Here is a 17022-nt window from a genome sequence, read left to right as displayed (position 1 = left end):
GTTACTCCTTACTTCTTCACATTCTTCAAGTCTTCTCGTAATACTTGTAATGTCTCATATCCTAATACTTTCAATCTAACCTATACGAAGTTGACTCTAGTATATAATCAAGCGACTCTTTAAATGAGTTTTGATTCACTAAAATATGACAACCAAACTTGACATACCAACGCTTGGTGGGTTCAACCGAGCTATGCTCTAACAACTTCGGACTGGAATGTAGTTGAGCCCTAACAAAGTCTCACATCGATTAAGGTACAGTCGCGTTCCTTACGCCTCTTGAACCACACCGGATTCTGCACACTTGATTTTCTTAGCTGATCTCACCCACAACTAAGAGTTTCTACGACCCAAAGTCGAAAATTTATAAACAAATTTGTCTCCCGCAGATAAGTCTATTATGATAGATAAATGTGTCTCCCACAGAAGTACCTATGAAGTTTTTGTTATGTCTTTTGATAAATCAAGGTGAACAGGAACCAATTGATAATCCGGTCTTATACTTCCAAAGAGCACCCTAGAAATATCCATCACCTCACAATAACTTAACAACATAGTAGTAGAAAAAGTTATTTTGGAATCACAAAGAATGAGATGAAGAGCTTTGTGATTACTTTTTATATCTTACCTATCAGAGATAATTCTCGAGCAAATCTTAGAGAAGATAAAACTCAATACTGTAGAACAAGTAAGATCAGATCATGCAACTGCAGAGAAAATAGTTGGGTCTGGCTTCACGAATCCCAAATGAAGTCTTTAAGTCGTTAACCTATAATGGTTTTGGAAAAACCTAAGTTAAAAGAGGATCGACTCTAGTCGCAACTAGGACACAGGAAAGTGTCGGGATTAGGTTTTCCAGTTTCTAGAGTTCTCCCTTGTATAGTCTTTCAAATCAGGGTTTGCTTTCAATAAAATCTAAGATAGATTAGTAACAAAGCATTCAATATTCACCGCTTAGTAACCTAGGTTTGCTTTCAATCAAAATCTGATTTAAGATTCAAGCTAAGTCTGCTTAAAACCAAAGCAACATCTCTCCACCGTTAGATGGTCTTAGCTTGTTATACACAAATGAAATATAACTTCATTTAGATATGGGTAACCGTACCTAAACGTGTATATATATTGAGTTGGCTCAATAATAGTTAACTGAAGTTAGCCATATGAACACTTTTGTCTTAACCACATTCATCTAACACTTCTAGATCAACTATGATGATCAATCAATCATGAAAGATAATCAAAATCATCTAATTGTGTTTCAAATAGAGTTGTTTAATTATTCAATATTTCACAGAAATATATATGAACCAATTGAATCAAAATCGGATTGATTCGTAAGAATCAATTCATGAACATTAAGCCACGGTTTGCAAAGATTGCATTCCTTAATTCATAAATGTATTTGTTCATGAGTATAAAAACATACTTAACCGATTTTAGAACTTTAACCACTAAGTTTGCAAACAGATAAGAAAACTATAGCTTCCAAATTTTGGTCTCGTCCAACAGTTTGCAAACGGGTATGCATACTGTTTTCCCGGACCTTAACTCAGGTAGAACCGTTCGCATACTGGTATGCAAACATGGTTCCCGGACTTTAACAGTTAAAACCGTTCGCATACTAGGTATGCAAACAAGGTTCCCGGACACGAATCATACCAAAATAGTTTGCATACTAGGTACACATACTGTGTTGTATCCAGACAAAGGTTTTTGTTCTAAACTCCCATTTCAATCATTGAAACACCCTTAGAAGACAACAATAGATATCTCACAGAAACTATTAGCTTATAAGTAATATTCAAGTGATCGAATGATTAATACGAAACTTTCCGGGTCGACATCAAATGATTGTCTCACACAGATCATGTAAGATGTTTCAAGGCAATTTTCACATGATCATCTTTTGAATTATTATTTAGTTTCCAACAACTAAATTGTTTCCAACTAAACTCGTCAAGAATATGATGAACGTAGCTAAAGAAAAAATCTTCCAACACATGTTTCGATAAATAGATAACCGAATTAAACTCGGCTCGAAATATCAAATGTGTATAATATAAAAGTTTATATAGTTATACGACTTAGTCTCATTAGGAGATAAAATATAATAGACTTCTGAGTGATAGATAAGTTTTGGTCTCCACATACCTTTTTTTGATGAAGTTCCTCCAAGCTCTCCTCAGTAGATCTTCGTCTTCAATCGATGAACGCCGTGAAGTCTAAAGCTCAACTACACATTCTATATTAATCCGAGACATAGCTATAAGTAGACTAGAAATCAAGACTTATATTTTTGATCAACTAAACTTGAAAAACAAGCTTGAGATAGAAACGCTTGAGAGTTTGACCGAGCAATGCTCTAACAGTTTTAATATATGACAGTCTGCGATTTTCGTTAGGGCTTTACTTACTAAACTTGCCTGGAGGTAGGGTTGTCAATGAGATGTCGAAACCCGGCAACTGTTACCGATAATCCGAGTTCCTATAGGTTTTTTTTTCCGACATAATGGTTATCGGATGTCGGTACCAGAATTTTACTGATAATTATTGTGTTATCGAAACGGTAGCGGCTGTTGCATATTCCGTTTGGTTAACTACCGACACTGATAGGATATAAGGGTAAATGATTTAGATATACAACCCCAGATACACTGAACATCAGAGATTTAGCAGAGACTACAAAGAAAAACTAGTTTTGATGTTGCTGTGAACGAGGAAAGGAAATCAGCATTATTGTTGACAATTATGACAGTGAACGGATGTGAAATCAAAGGGGCTTTAAAGGTCCTCATAGGTATAGAAGATATGGGTTAGCATTTGAAGAAAAATTTCATGGAATGAAGAAGATGGTGTTGACGTGAATATGATGATTATGGAGCAGAAATTAAAGGGTTTTTGAACTCTAGTAGTGTGAGGAAGGTTGGGTCTTCCTTGGAAATTAAAGGGTTTTTGAACTCTGGTAGTGTGAGGAAGGTTGAGTCTGATTTGTGTGAGTTTTCCTAGTCGAGAAAATCAGTGAATGGAAACAGTTTTGCTGCCATTAAGATGATGATTTGTATGATTGAATGGGTTAGAATAATGGACATTTTACATGAGTTTGTGTTATACTTGGAAATTGCAGGGATTTGGGGAGGTATAAAAGATGGTTTCTCAATGCATAGTAACACCACCAGATTGTGCATTTCAGAAGTTCGACAAAATGCTTGAAGGAAAAATGATTCTGATGCCGAGAAGAAGAAGGGGTGTTAGACAATTAAGAGATTTGTACATGAGTTGTTGTTGAATTATATTTTTTGTCAGATAACGATATTTATCGCTAAATTTACCGATATCCGATAACCTTAATGAAACTGTATTGGTGTTGATTTTTGTTGCTGTCATATAACGGTATTTATCGGTAAATTTACCGATATCCGATACCCTTAATGAAATGGTATCGGTAAACTGTATTGGTCTTAGCTTATCACAAACAAATGAAATATACTTTCATTTAGATATGGGTAATCGTAATTAAACGTGTATATTGAGTTGGCTCAATAATAGTTAACCAAAGTTAGCCATATGAACACTTTTGTCTTAATCACATTCATCTAACACATCTGGACCAACTACGATGATCAATCAATCATCAAACAAAAATAATTGTGTTTCATAGAGTTGTTCAATTGTTGACAATCACATAGAAGTATATATGATCCAATTGAAGCAAAATCGGATTGATTCGTAATATACAATGTACAAGAATTAGTTCATGAACATTAAGCCACGGTTTGCAAAGATTGCATTCCTTATTTCATAAATGTATTTTTCATGAGTATGTAAACATACTAAACCGATTTTAGAACATTAACCACTAAGTTTGCAAATGGGTACGCAAACTTTAGTTCCGGACTTTGGTCTTGTCCAACAGTTTGCAAACGGGTACGCAAACTGTCGTCCCGGACCTAACTCAGGTAGAATTGTTCGCATACTGGTATGCAAACTTGGTTCCCGGACTTTAACAGTTAAAACCGTTCGCATAATGGTATGCAAACTTGGTTTCCAGACTTGAATCATACCAACACAGTTTGTACACTAAGTACGCATACTGTGATGTTTTCCAGACATGGGTTTTAGTTCTAAACAGTGTTTTAAAAACCGGACCGGACCGGTCGGTTCAACCGGAGAACCGGTAAACCAGTTAAAAGAAAGGGTTGGGTCATCCATGACCCAGTAGCATGTTAAAAAACCCAGAAAACCAGTCCAACCGCCCGGTTCAACTGGTATACCATACGACCCACCTGGTTTTTTTTATGTCGGTTCACCCGGTTACATATGAGTTATATTTCTCTTGTTGTGATTTATATTTCTCTTGATATGCTTTACTGTAACTGAAAGATAAATATGAATGGTGTTTTCTCTAAAGAACTGGATCCATCATGAAACAAACATATTTTCAAAAAGAAAAAAATATTATACATCAGATCCGTTAATTTGTTCAAAATCAAAAATTAATATATGTAATTAAACTTAATCTTGCGGAGAAGACGATGTTGAATCAATGAATTAGGAAAGAAAATAGAAATTTCGACAATCAAAATTTTCACCTGTGTGGTACTGGTTTATAAGATAGATAAGGAGGGAGAAGAGAGATAAGGAGGAAGAAAAGAGAAGACGGGAGATAGTTAGTGGGGTGATTTTGGATGGTTTTACCTATTTCCTATCCCTATTTTTCCTAAATCCCATCCCAACTACACAAATTAGATTTCGTATGACCCTTTCTAGGTTGGGTAATTAAAACACCCTACCATATTGCAACCACCGTCTTCTTCTTCCTCTCTCTCTCAAATGACAAATCTCCACCTAACTTTATAATTATTGCAACCGGATGTAGCAACGGTTTAGAGTATGAGTATCCGATCTTCTCCAAGGAAAATGACAACTTTCATCTTCCTAAAATCTTGGTTGATTCTACGATGATTGTTGTCAAATATTTTCCAGGTTTTTGTAATTTATTGAATTGAAAATTGTCTAATTGTTCCAACCGTATAAACGAATCAAACACACTTTCCTGATCAAATCTGCCATGTTTGAGATTTTTCGGATTGGCATAGCAAAAAATTTGGTTGAGAGTAAACATGATGAATTCATACATATCTGTTTTGAATACTTGTTTGATATAGCTTGTTATGGGTATCTTCGAAGCAACATTAGTTTCATGGCATCCCTGTGTGTTGATTAGTTGGGCTGAAGTTGATTTATATAGTTATAGTTACGGGAACTTGAGATTGCTTTTGATTTAGATATGTGTTGGATAATTAGGTTTGTGTTACTCAATTAGGTAATTTAACCTATAAATTTGATTAAGATGGTGATTTGTAAATTAATCTCCAAACCTAATTAACTTGGTGGTGGTGAGAGATTAAGGTATATTGAAGTGAGTTTTGTTTACCCAATTTAAAAAGAGTTACGCAAAATTTCATTTGTATAGTTGGGATGAGATTTAGGGAAAGTGGGGATAGGAAATAGGTAAAACCTTTTGGATTATTAATATTTTCTTTTGTTTAGGAAAAAATAGGGATACTAACCACTTCCGAGTACCACCACGTACACAAGTGGTACTCCCATCCCATGACCCCATCTGGCTTCCCAAATACTTTTTTTTATGCGATCTCAAATACAGACTGTTTCAAGATTATTATTGTAAACATTTGACCCAGTAAACCCGGTCAAACCACTGGTTGAACCAGTTAACCCAGACCCAATAGTTTTACTGGTTTAATGTCCGGTCCGGTTTTAAAAATATTGGTTCTAAACTCCCATTTCAATCATTGAAACATTCTTAGAAGGCGACAATGGCTGTCTCACACAAACCATTAGCTTATAAGAAATTTTCAAGTGATCGAATGATCAACACAAAACTTTCCAAGTCGACATCAAATGACTATCTCACACAAATCATGTAAGATGTTTCAAGGAAATTTCCACATGATCATCTTTTGACTTATTATTTAGTTTCCAACAAATAAATTGTTTCCAACTAAACTCCTCAAGAATAATGATGAGTGTAGCTAAATCAAAAAGCTACCAACACATATCCCGAGAAATTGATAAACGAGTTATACTCAACTCAAAATAAAAAATGTGTATGATATGAAAGTATATATCTCTATACGACTTTTGTCTCAATAGGAGATAGAATAAAATAGAATAGACTTCTAAGTGATAAATAAGTTTTAGTCTCCACAGACCTTTTGTTGATGAAGTTCCTCTGAGTTCTTCAGTAGGTCTTCGTCTTCAGTTGTAAGTGCCGTAAAGTCTAAAGCTCAACTACACAATCTATCCTAGTCTGAAACTCCTATAAGTAGACTAGAAATTAAGACTATAGTTTTGATCAACTAAACTTGACAAACAAGCTTGAGATAGCAACACTTCCGAGTTCGACCGAGCAGTGCTCTAACAAATTCCATCTACACATGGTAATTAAATGATCGGTCACACCAATTACCAGGACCGGTTACCAATTAAAAGGATCGATTACACAACACTCGTGATCGATCACACCGATTCCTAGGATCGATCACACCAATTACAAGGATCGATCATACCAATACATGGTGATTACTTAGGATTGGTTACACTAATTAATAAAAACCAGTCATACCAAATCATAAGTCAGGCATTGTGATTAGTTATACCAAGATACATAACATAGTTACGATCGGTTATACCATCTTACACTTATTGGTCATCCACAAATTTGCAATGAATAGCCGGACCAATTGTTAGAGCATTGCTCGGTCGAACTCGCATGCGTTGATATCTCAAGCATGTTTGTCAATGTTAATGATCAAAACTATAAGTCTTGATTTCTAGCCTATATAGCTAAAGGTCTCGGACTAGGATATAAAGTGTAGTTGAGCTCAAGACTCCATGAAAATCATCATACAAGACGAAGGACTACTCAAGGAACTGGTGGATCTTCATCGACTAAAAGGTATGTGGAGACTTGAACTTATCTGTCACTCAAAAGTCTATCTACTCTATCTCCTACTCTTGAGACAAAAGTCGTTTTGATATATAGACTTTCATTATACACATTTGCTATTTCGAGCCGAGTGTAACTCGCCTATCTATTTCTCGAAATATGTGTTGGTAAGCTTTCGCTTTAGCCAAATTCATCTTTACCTAGTGACGAATGTCATGTTATGTTTCAATCACTTTGGAAATTGCACTGACGAAAATGGTCTGTGAATAACGACTATATAACGTCCTCTGAGAATGTTTCAATGATTGAAATCAGAGTTTAGATTACATAACCATTGGTAGGATATAAGCATTGTTTTGGAAACACATATATGTATAAGTACTTATTCCTTGAACCAAAGTTTGCGAACTTTGTTGATTAAGAGAAACGGAATGTGGCGTGAGCCAAGTCCGCGAACTGGCGGAAGTTCTCGACCCGAGAATTTCTGCTGGAGTTTGTGAACTCCTTCCGTGAGCTTAAGTCCGCGAACCCAGCCCGCGAACTTGAGCAGGTTATGTCTAAAATCGGTTGTTCTTGAACTCATGTTTATATAAACTAAGGAATGCTTTTGCAAACCGTGTCTGTAAAGTTCATGAACCGATTCGAGTGAATCAAACTGTTTTTGCTTCGATTGTGTCTTGTGTAGTTACATAAGATCTAAGCAATTGAACAACTCTCTAACTAGTTCATTTGAGTCATTTGAACTAGTTATGGTGAAGAAGAATATGATGGATATGAAAGTGATCATATGGCTAACCAATTGGTTAACTATTGTTGAACCAAAAAATGTTAATGTTTGGGAATGGCTACATAAACCCAAAATTGGACATTTCATTTGTGTGTAACAATCTAAGTTTTCGATCCAACGGTTGAGAAATATTAGCTTGAATCTAATCAGGTTTTCATCTAACGGTGAATATTGAATGCTTTTTTACCAAGCTAACATTGATTGCAAACCCTGATTTGAAAGACTATATAAGGAAGAACTCTAGCAACTGGGAAACCTAATCCCCACACCTTACGTGTGATACTAGTTGCATAGCTAGAGTCGATTCTCCTTTAACCTTTGATTTATTCTTCTAAAACCAGGTTAACGACTTAAAGACTTCATTGGGATTGTGAAGCCAGACCGATACTACTTTTCTTGTAGTTGTGTGATCTGATCTTGCATCTTCTATCATTACGAGTACAATTGTAATAATTGGCTCGAGATTTATATCTCCGATAGGCAAGATAGAAAAGTAATCACAAACACTTCGTCTCATCGTTTGTGATTCCACAATATCTTTTTTCGCTACGTCGATTAGGATTATTGTGAGGTGATTGATAATACTAGGCTGTTCTTCGGGAATATAAGTCTGGTTTATCAATTGGTTCCTGTTCACCTTGATTTATCAAAATACGAAACAAAACTCGTAGGTATATTCGTGGGAGACGGATTTATCTATTACTGTAGAATTTTCTGTGTGATACAAATTTGTTTATTAAAGTCTTCGACTTTGGGTCGTAGCAACTCTTAGTTGTGGGTGAGATCAGCTAAGGGAATCAAATACGTAGCATCTTGCTGGGATCAGAGACGTAGGAGCATAATTGTACCTTGGATTAGTGTGAGATTGATTGGGGTTCAACTACAGTCCAGACCGAAGTTAGTTTGGAGTAGGCTAATGTCTGTAGCGGCTTAATACAATGTGTGTTCAATATGGACTAGGTCCCGAGGTTTTTCTGCATTTTCGGTTTCCTCGTTAAAAAAATTCTGGTGTCTGTGTTATTTCTTTTCCGCGTTATATTTTGTTATATAATTGAAATATCACAGGTTGTGCGTTGTTCAATCAATTAGAATATCCGACCTTTTGGTTGTTGATTTAAATTGATTGACACTTGGATATTGGTCTTTGGTACCATCCAAGTTATCTCTCTAGTATTTGATAAAGACTCGCAGATTTATATTTGCTTGAGTATATATTAAATCGAGAGATTGAGATATAAACTCTTTGATATACATTTTATCTAGATTGAGTCTGACTGTCTAGTTTATTCTCTAGAAAGTATATTGGAGTTTGTCCATACAGATTGCTAAGTGAAATATTGGGTGTGGTTGTTGTACCCCCACTTTTTCACCAATAAGCCTAGTGATTTCCCTTTTGATTCATAAAACAAGTTCATGAATGTACTTCCTTTAAAAGAATGTACTCCCTTTTGATATACCAGACTTATATTCCCAAAGAACAGCCTAGAAATATCAATCACCTCACAATAATCTAAATCGTACGATGGCGAAACTAGATATTGTGGAATCACAAACGATGAGACGAAGGTGTTTGTGACTACTTTTCTATCTTGCCTATCGTAGAAATTAATCTCAAGCCAATCTTACGATTGTACTCAAATACGATAGAAACAACAAGATCAGATCACGCAACTACAGAGAAAATAGTTGGGTCTGGCTTCACAATCCCAATGAAGTCTTCTAGTCGTTAACCTACAGGGTCTCGGTATAAACCTAAGGTTAAAGGAGAATCGACTCTAGCTTATACAACTAATATCACGCAGGAGGTGTGGGGACAAGGTTTCCCAGTTGTTAGAGTTCTCCTTTATATAGTCTTCAAATCAGGGTTTGCAATCAAAGTTACCTTGGTAACAAAGCATTCAATATTCACCGTTAGATGAATATCTGATTAGATTTAAGCTAATATCTTTCAACCGTTAGATCGAACTTAGCTTGTTATACACAAATGAAATGCACATTCATTTAGGTTTGTGTACCGTACCTAAACGTGTACACCTAGTTGGTTCAACAGTAGTTAACCAAATGGTTAGCCATATGAGAACTTTCATATCAACCTTATTCTTCTTTACCACAACTAGTTCAAATGACTCAAATGAACTAGTTAGAGAGTTGTTCAGTTGCTTAGATCTCATATAAGTATATAAGACACAATCAAAACAAAAACAATTTCGATTCACTCTAATTGATTCATGAACATTACAACCACGGTTTGCAAAGATTGCATTCCTTAAAATATGAATGTCTTAGTTCACGAATTAAACTGTTTTTAGAAAAAACCTACTTCAGTACGCATACTGGTACGCGGACTTAAGTACCCGGATTAATTTTGTTTTCAGTTCACAAACTCCAGCAGAAATTCACGGGATGTGAACTTCCGGAAGTACGCGTACTGGTAGGTGGACTTTAGTTCCGGTTATCCTGAGCAGCAAAGTACGCATACTTTGGTTCAAGGATATTGGACTTACACACATATGAGTTGTCTCACAATGTTTATATCCAACCATGGTTATCTATTCTAAGCTCTCATTTCAATCATTGAAACATTCTTAGAGGATGTTATATAGTTGTTGTTCACAAACTATTTTTCGTCAAAGCGATTTTCAAGTAATTGAAACTAATATGACTTTCGTCACTAGTAAAGATGAACTTGGCCAAAGTGAAAGCTTACCAATACATATTTCGAGAAATAGATAAGCGAGATAAACTCAGCTCGAAATAGTACATGTGTATAATCATAGTCTATATAGCAATACGGCTTTTGTCTTAGGATAGGAGATAAAGTAGATTTTTGAGTGATAGATAAGTTCAATTCTCCACATACTTTTTTGTCGATGAAGTTCCACCAGTTCCTTGAGTAGTTCTTCGTCTTTGCATGATGAACGTCGTTGAGTCTAGAGCTCAACTACACTTTCTATCCTAGTCCGAGACTTAGCTATTAGTAGACTAGAAATCAATACTTATAGTTTTGGCAACTAAACTTGACAAACAAGCTTGAGATAGCAACGCTTGCGAGTTCAACCGAGCAGTGCTCTAACAATCTCCCCCTTTGTCAATTTTAATGACAAAACTATCAATACATACGGAATACAAAATAAATAAACTTTGTAGCTTCTCTTCCACATGCATGATCCTCTTGGTTCTTTAACATTACTCGAAATCTTTGTCACTTCCTAGTACTCCACTGATTCCAAAGGTTGTAAGTTTAGCATCATCGTTGTTGAAGATCCATAGACATAACAACGAGAAAACAAAAGCTCTCAATCATTGTTACATAGTGTCATAGTATTATTACACCATCAAAGTTTAATTGTATCACAACTTCGACAACAATACTATGGTGATATGTATCACTCCCCGTTAGTCAATACTCCATCTCACATGTAAACCACCCCTCCTTACATAATGATCCGAAAATCATATGTATTTGTAGTATGAACTACACATTAATTCTCCCCTTTTTTGTTAATAAAATTGGCAAAGGTACGAAAACTAGTGGGATCCTCATGAAATTTCCATAGAGACACTTCATGACCAAAAGAAAGTACATATCAACCTTTTAGATGCAATTAAATAGCAGAAGATAAATGCATTCATCAAGGAGTTTATAAGATACAAGATAACACCTATAATATTCCACATCCGCACTCCCCACAAAGATTTGGCAATTAAGCACAAGTTCAATTAAGAACTCTCCCCCATAAAATTTCATTCCCTAAAGAACAACAAGAACGACCTTACTTTCACAAGAAAAGAAGGATTTCTTTGGACAACACAAATCACATAAGGATATGGATTTGTATCCAAAATACTCAATTAAATTAACCACAAGAGAACCCATGATTAATTTAATCAGAAATGCTCAACATAAGAGAACTTACGGAGCCGCACAGTACATACATAAGAAATATGGATCAGGGAAGATCAATACTGTGGAATAGAAAAATATTCATTCTATTTCTCATCACCATTTGCACAATGACATATAATAGACATAATCTTTGTAAACAAAAGTTTTATCCTTTCTTTCATCACATAATGACATAAAGGATTTAACTTTTGTAAGTCAAAAGTTCATTCAATCTTTTATCAATACTTGCATATCGACATACGAAAGACTTAACTTTTGACCAAGTATGGGATAATCATAGTTCACGGACGCAAACACATATATCCCATAACAAATTGCAATATATAAAACCATAAAGATTAATACTGCAAAATCATCTTCCAAACCACTTTAGAATTTAAGTAAATAAATCTAAAAACAAAGAAGATGAAAATCGTTGGATATAACTATGTGTAATCACAATAATGGCTATTCCAAACTCTAGTTATTCTTCCTAAAACACAAGAATAAAATTCTCATAAGAAGATTTACTAGACATTGAGACCTCTGAAGAATTCTTTATCGTCCCCGAACTCCTTGTCGTTAACAGCCATGGGAACATATGGTTCGTGAAGAAAGGAGTCAATTCCAACAAACCTTCTAGGCTGAAGATGTCGAACCAGGGCCTTCTGAATTTCAAGAGTTCTCAAAACACAAGTCTTTATTTGTTGAATCTCCTTTCTTGTCTCCTTCAACTTTTCAAGAACATCAGAAAACTTCTGAGAATTTGAAGGAACGGCTCTTAGCTTCCTCACATTCCTTCTTTTTCTTTTCAAAGTTGGAGGTAACGAAGATCTTTCTTTTTCCTTCATGATTGATGGCATAACAATCACATTAACATCTTTTACATCAGAAGACATGATGCTTAGAGTATCCATAATCAACAAGCAGTCTTAAGTTAAAAAAGAGTTTCAGGGAAGGAAAAGGAATGTAGGGTTACAGAACCTTTATACACTTCAAAGGATTCACATACGCACAACTCATACCCTATAAAAGGTTGAATTGTCAACTTTAACCCTCTTTTATTGATTAACCGGGGAAGACCTTTCCAATATCAATTAGATATGGAAAAATTCCAATCTTGCAAAACCAGGCAAAGCTCAAAAAAAAAAAAAAAATTTAAAACCATTTTTCTTTTTCAAAAACCTGTGATGTGCAGAATCTTGTCTCTTTTAATCAGGCACATGAGACAAGATGCACTAACCAACACAATTTAAGTTGTTCTGGGATGAACAATAATCTGTCCATCACATCTTTTTTGATCGGAATTCTTAAAACCCTGTTTCTCATAGTTTTTAGACCATAACTTTCTTTCCAATGGTCTTGTATTATCCTTGGAAACTAACTTCTTTGACGAAGATAAAATCTTACATACCTCTGCGGTCTTTTGAACAAGTTTAAGCTTGTTTGCTAATCGATTTGCTCTCCGTTGAAGTTTGTTGACATGTCTCAATTTGTGTTTGTACTTGTAACACTTTGATAGTTCATGACCCTTGAGTGAACAATATGAGCATGTCAACCTGGAATATGATTCAGGTATCCGAGATGTGCAAGCTGCTAGACACAAAGTAGAACCTGAAAATTAGACAGAGAGTTTCCAACAGAAATTCCAACGGAAAGGTCAATTTTTTCTTCCAGATTGGTTGAGTTCTCTTCTGAAAGAATATCAAGATTGATGTATGTATTGCTACAATTATCAAAATCAATATTTTCACACAGAAGTGCAACACTTGATTTTTCGTCTTCATTAGAATCATAGTTGTCAGAAATTTCATCAAGAGTTGCAACAAGACCTTTGTTCCCAGTGTATTTCTTTGGATTTGGACACTCATTTGCAAAATGACCAAAACCTTTACACTTAAAGCAGTGAGGTATACCCTCGTCATCAGTCTCATCATTATCCTTGTTTTTAGGAGGAACACGATTATGGGGATTAACTGATGACCTGGATTTATCTATGGAGAACCGTTTACTTCTCTTCAAAAGAAGATCCCTAAACTGTCTAGTGATCAACGAGACTGACTTGTCAAGATCTTCATCTGATGAATCAACCTCAGAAAGATCATCTTCAGAGATGCAAACACTTTTACTTTTATCAAGTAATTTAGTGTTCTTTTATGCTTTGAAAGCAGCATCCTTCCCCGATTTGGATGTATGCTCATGATCAAAGATCTTTAGCTTCCCAACAATGGCATGCTTCTTAGAATCGTATCTAGATGGAAATGACCTGAGAATTTTCATCACAATGTCCTTTTCAGGAATAGTCTTACCCAATGCAAAAGATGCATTAACAATTTCAGACACTTTATGATTTAACTCATCAAATGTTTTTTCATCTGCCATACGAAGGTTTTCCCAGTCAGAATTTAGGTTTCGAAGCCTAGCTTTTTTCACTGGTATTCCCTTCAAATACGGTTTCTAAGATATCCCAGGCTTCTTTAGACTTTGTGCACGTAGTCACATGATGCTGAAGATCTGGGGTAATGGCATGTATGATAGCATTTAAGCCGTTAGAATTTTGCTTTGCAACAAGGATTTATTATGGACTTACCAATATCCTTAGGTATAAATACATCGCCTTCTGTATTAACCGGAGGATCATAGCCATTAACAACACGTACCCATGTTTGAAAATCACGAGGTTGAAGAAAAGCACGCATAACAATTTTCCACCATAAGTAGTTTGAACCATCGAAGACTGGTGGTACGTTTATGGAGATAGAATTCCTGTCCATAGAGTCAGATTGCTACAAACACAGACTTATAAGGTCTTTAAACGTGTTTGCCTGCTCTGATACCAATTAAAAAAACGGGGGTCTAACAACCACACCCAATATTTAGCTTAGCAATCTGTATGGACTAACTCCAATATACTTTTAAGAGAATCAACTAGACAGTCAGACTCAATCTTATAAAAAGTATATCCAAGAGTTATATCTCAATTTCTCGATTCAATACTTACTCAAGCAAATAGAAATCTGCGAGTCTAATTGAATACAAGAAATCACTTGAACGGTACCAAAGACCAATGTTCAAGTATCAATCAATTTCAATCAACAACCAAAGGTTGGATTTACCAATTGATCGATTCAGCGCACAACCTGTGATGTTTCAATTATATGACAAAATATAATGCAGAAAAGAAATAACAAAGACACTAGAATTTTTGTTAACGAGGAAACCGCAAATGCAGAAAACCCCCGGGACTTAGTCCAGATTGAACACACACTGTATTAATCCGCTACAGACACTAGCCTACTACAAACTAACTTCGGTCTGGACTGTAGTTGAACCCCAATCAATATCACACTGATCCAAGGTACAGTTGTGCTCCTTACGTCTCTGAACCCAACAGGATACTACACACTTGATTCCCTTAGCTGATCTCACCCACAACTAAGAGTTGCTACGACCCAAAGTCGAAGACTTTAATAAACAAATCTGTATCACACAGAAAAGTCTACATGAATTGATAAAATCTGTCTCCCACAGAAATACCTACGAGTTTTGTTCCGTCTTTTGATAAATCATGGTGAACAAGACCAATTGATATACCAGACTTATATTCCCGAAGAAAAGCCTAGAAATATCAATCACCTCACAATAATCTAAATCGTACTAGATATTGTGGAATCACAAACGATGAGACGAAGGTGTTTGTGACTACTTTTCTATCTTGCCTATCGGAGAAATTAATCTCAATCCAATATTACAATTGTACTCAAATACGATAGAAACAACAAGATCAGATCACGCAACTACAAAGAAAATAGTTGGGTCTGGCTTCACAATCCCAATGAAGTCTTCAAGTCGTTAACCTACAAGGTCTCGGTAGAAACCTAAGGTTAAAGGAGAGTCGACTCTAGCTTATACAACTAGTATCACACAGGAGGTGTTGGGATTAGGTTTCCCATTTGTTAGAGTTCTCCTTTATATAGTCTTCAAATCAGGGTTTGCAATCAAAGTTACCTTGGTAACAACGCATTCAATATTCACCGTTAGATGAAAACCTGATTAGATTCAAGCTAATATCTTTCAACCGTTAGATCGAACTTAGTTTGTTATACACAAACGAAATGCAAGTTCATTTAGGTTTGTGTAACCGTACCTAAACGTGCACACCTAGTTGGTTTAATAGTAGTTAACCAAATGGTTAGCCATATGAGAACTTTCATATCAACCTTATTCTTCTTTACCACAACTAGTTCAAATGACTCAAATGAACTAGTTAGAGAGTTTTTCAATTGCTTAGATCTCATAGAAGTATATAAGACACAATCAAAACAAAATTTTTTTTGATTCACTCGAATTGATTCATGAACATTATAACCACAGTTTGCAAAGATTGCATTCCTTAAAATATAAATGTCTTAGTTCACGAATTAAACTGTTTTTAGAAAATAACCTACTTAAGTACACATACTGGTACGCGGACTTAAGTACCCGGATTAAGTTTGTTTTCAGTTCACAAACTCAAGCAGAAATTCACGGGATGTGAACTTCCGGTAGTACGCGTGCTGGTAGGCGGACTTTAGTTCCGGTTATCCTGAGCAGCAAAGTACGCATACTTTGGTTCAAGGATATTGGACTTACACACATATGAGTTATCTCACAATGTTTATATCCAACCATGGTTATGTATTCTAAACTCTCATTTCAATCATTGAAACATTCTTAGAGGACGTTATATAGCTGTTGTTCACAAACTATTTTTCGTCAAAGCGATTTTCAAGTAATTTAAACTAATATGACTTTCATCACTAGTAAAGATGAACTTAGCCAAAGCGAAAGCTTACCAACACATATTTCGAGAAATAGATAAGCGAGATAAACTCAGCTCGAAATAGTACATGTGTATAATCATAGTCTATATAACAATACGACTTTTGTCTTAAGATATGAGATAAAGTAGACTTTTGAGTGATAGATAAGTTCAAGTCTCCACATACCTTTTTGTCGATGAAGTTACACCAGTTCCTTGAGTAGTTCTTCGTCTTTGCATGATGAACGCCGTAGAGTCTAGAGCTCAATTACACTTTCTATCCTAGTCCGAGACTTAGCTATTAGTAGACTAGAAACCAAGACTTATATTTTTGGCAACTAAACTTTGCAAACAAGCTTGAGATATCAACGTTTGCGAGTTCGACCGAGCAATGCTCTAACACCTAGGATGAAATTTTCACCATAACCCATTCACATAATCATAAAAATATATACAAGATTATGTCGATGTCATATCTACGAAGTTCAAAAGATAAGCGTTATACTTCGTAGTCTAATTCCCTAATACTATGATCATACTATTATGATCATGTCACATTACTAGAGTATTATACAATA

The sequence above is a fragment of the Papaver somniferum genome, chromosome 1 (genome assembly GCF_003573695.1).
Source record: "Papaver somniferum cultivar HN1 chromosome 1, ASM357369v1, whole genome shotgun sequence".
Lineage (NCBI taxonomy): Eukaryota > Viridiplantae > Streptophyta > Magnoliopsida > Ranunculales > Papaveraceae > Papaver > Papaver somniferum.
Note: the sequence above shows the minus strand (reverse complement) of the source record.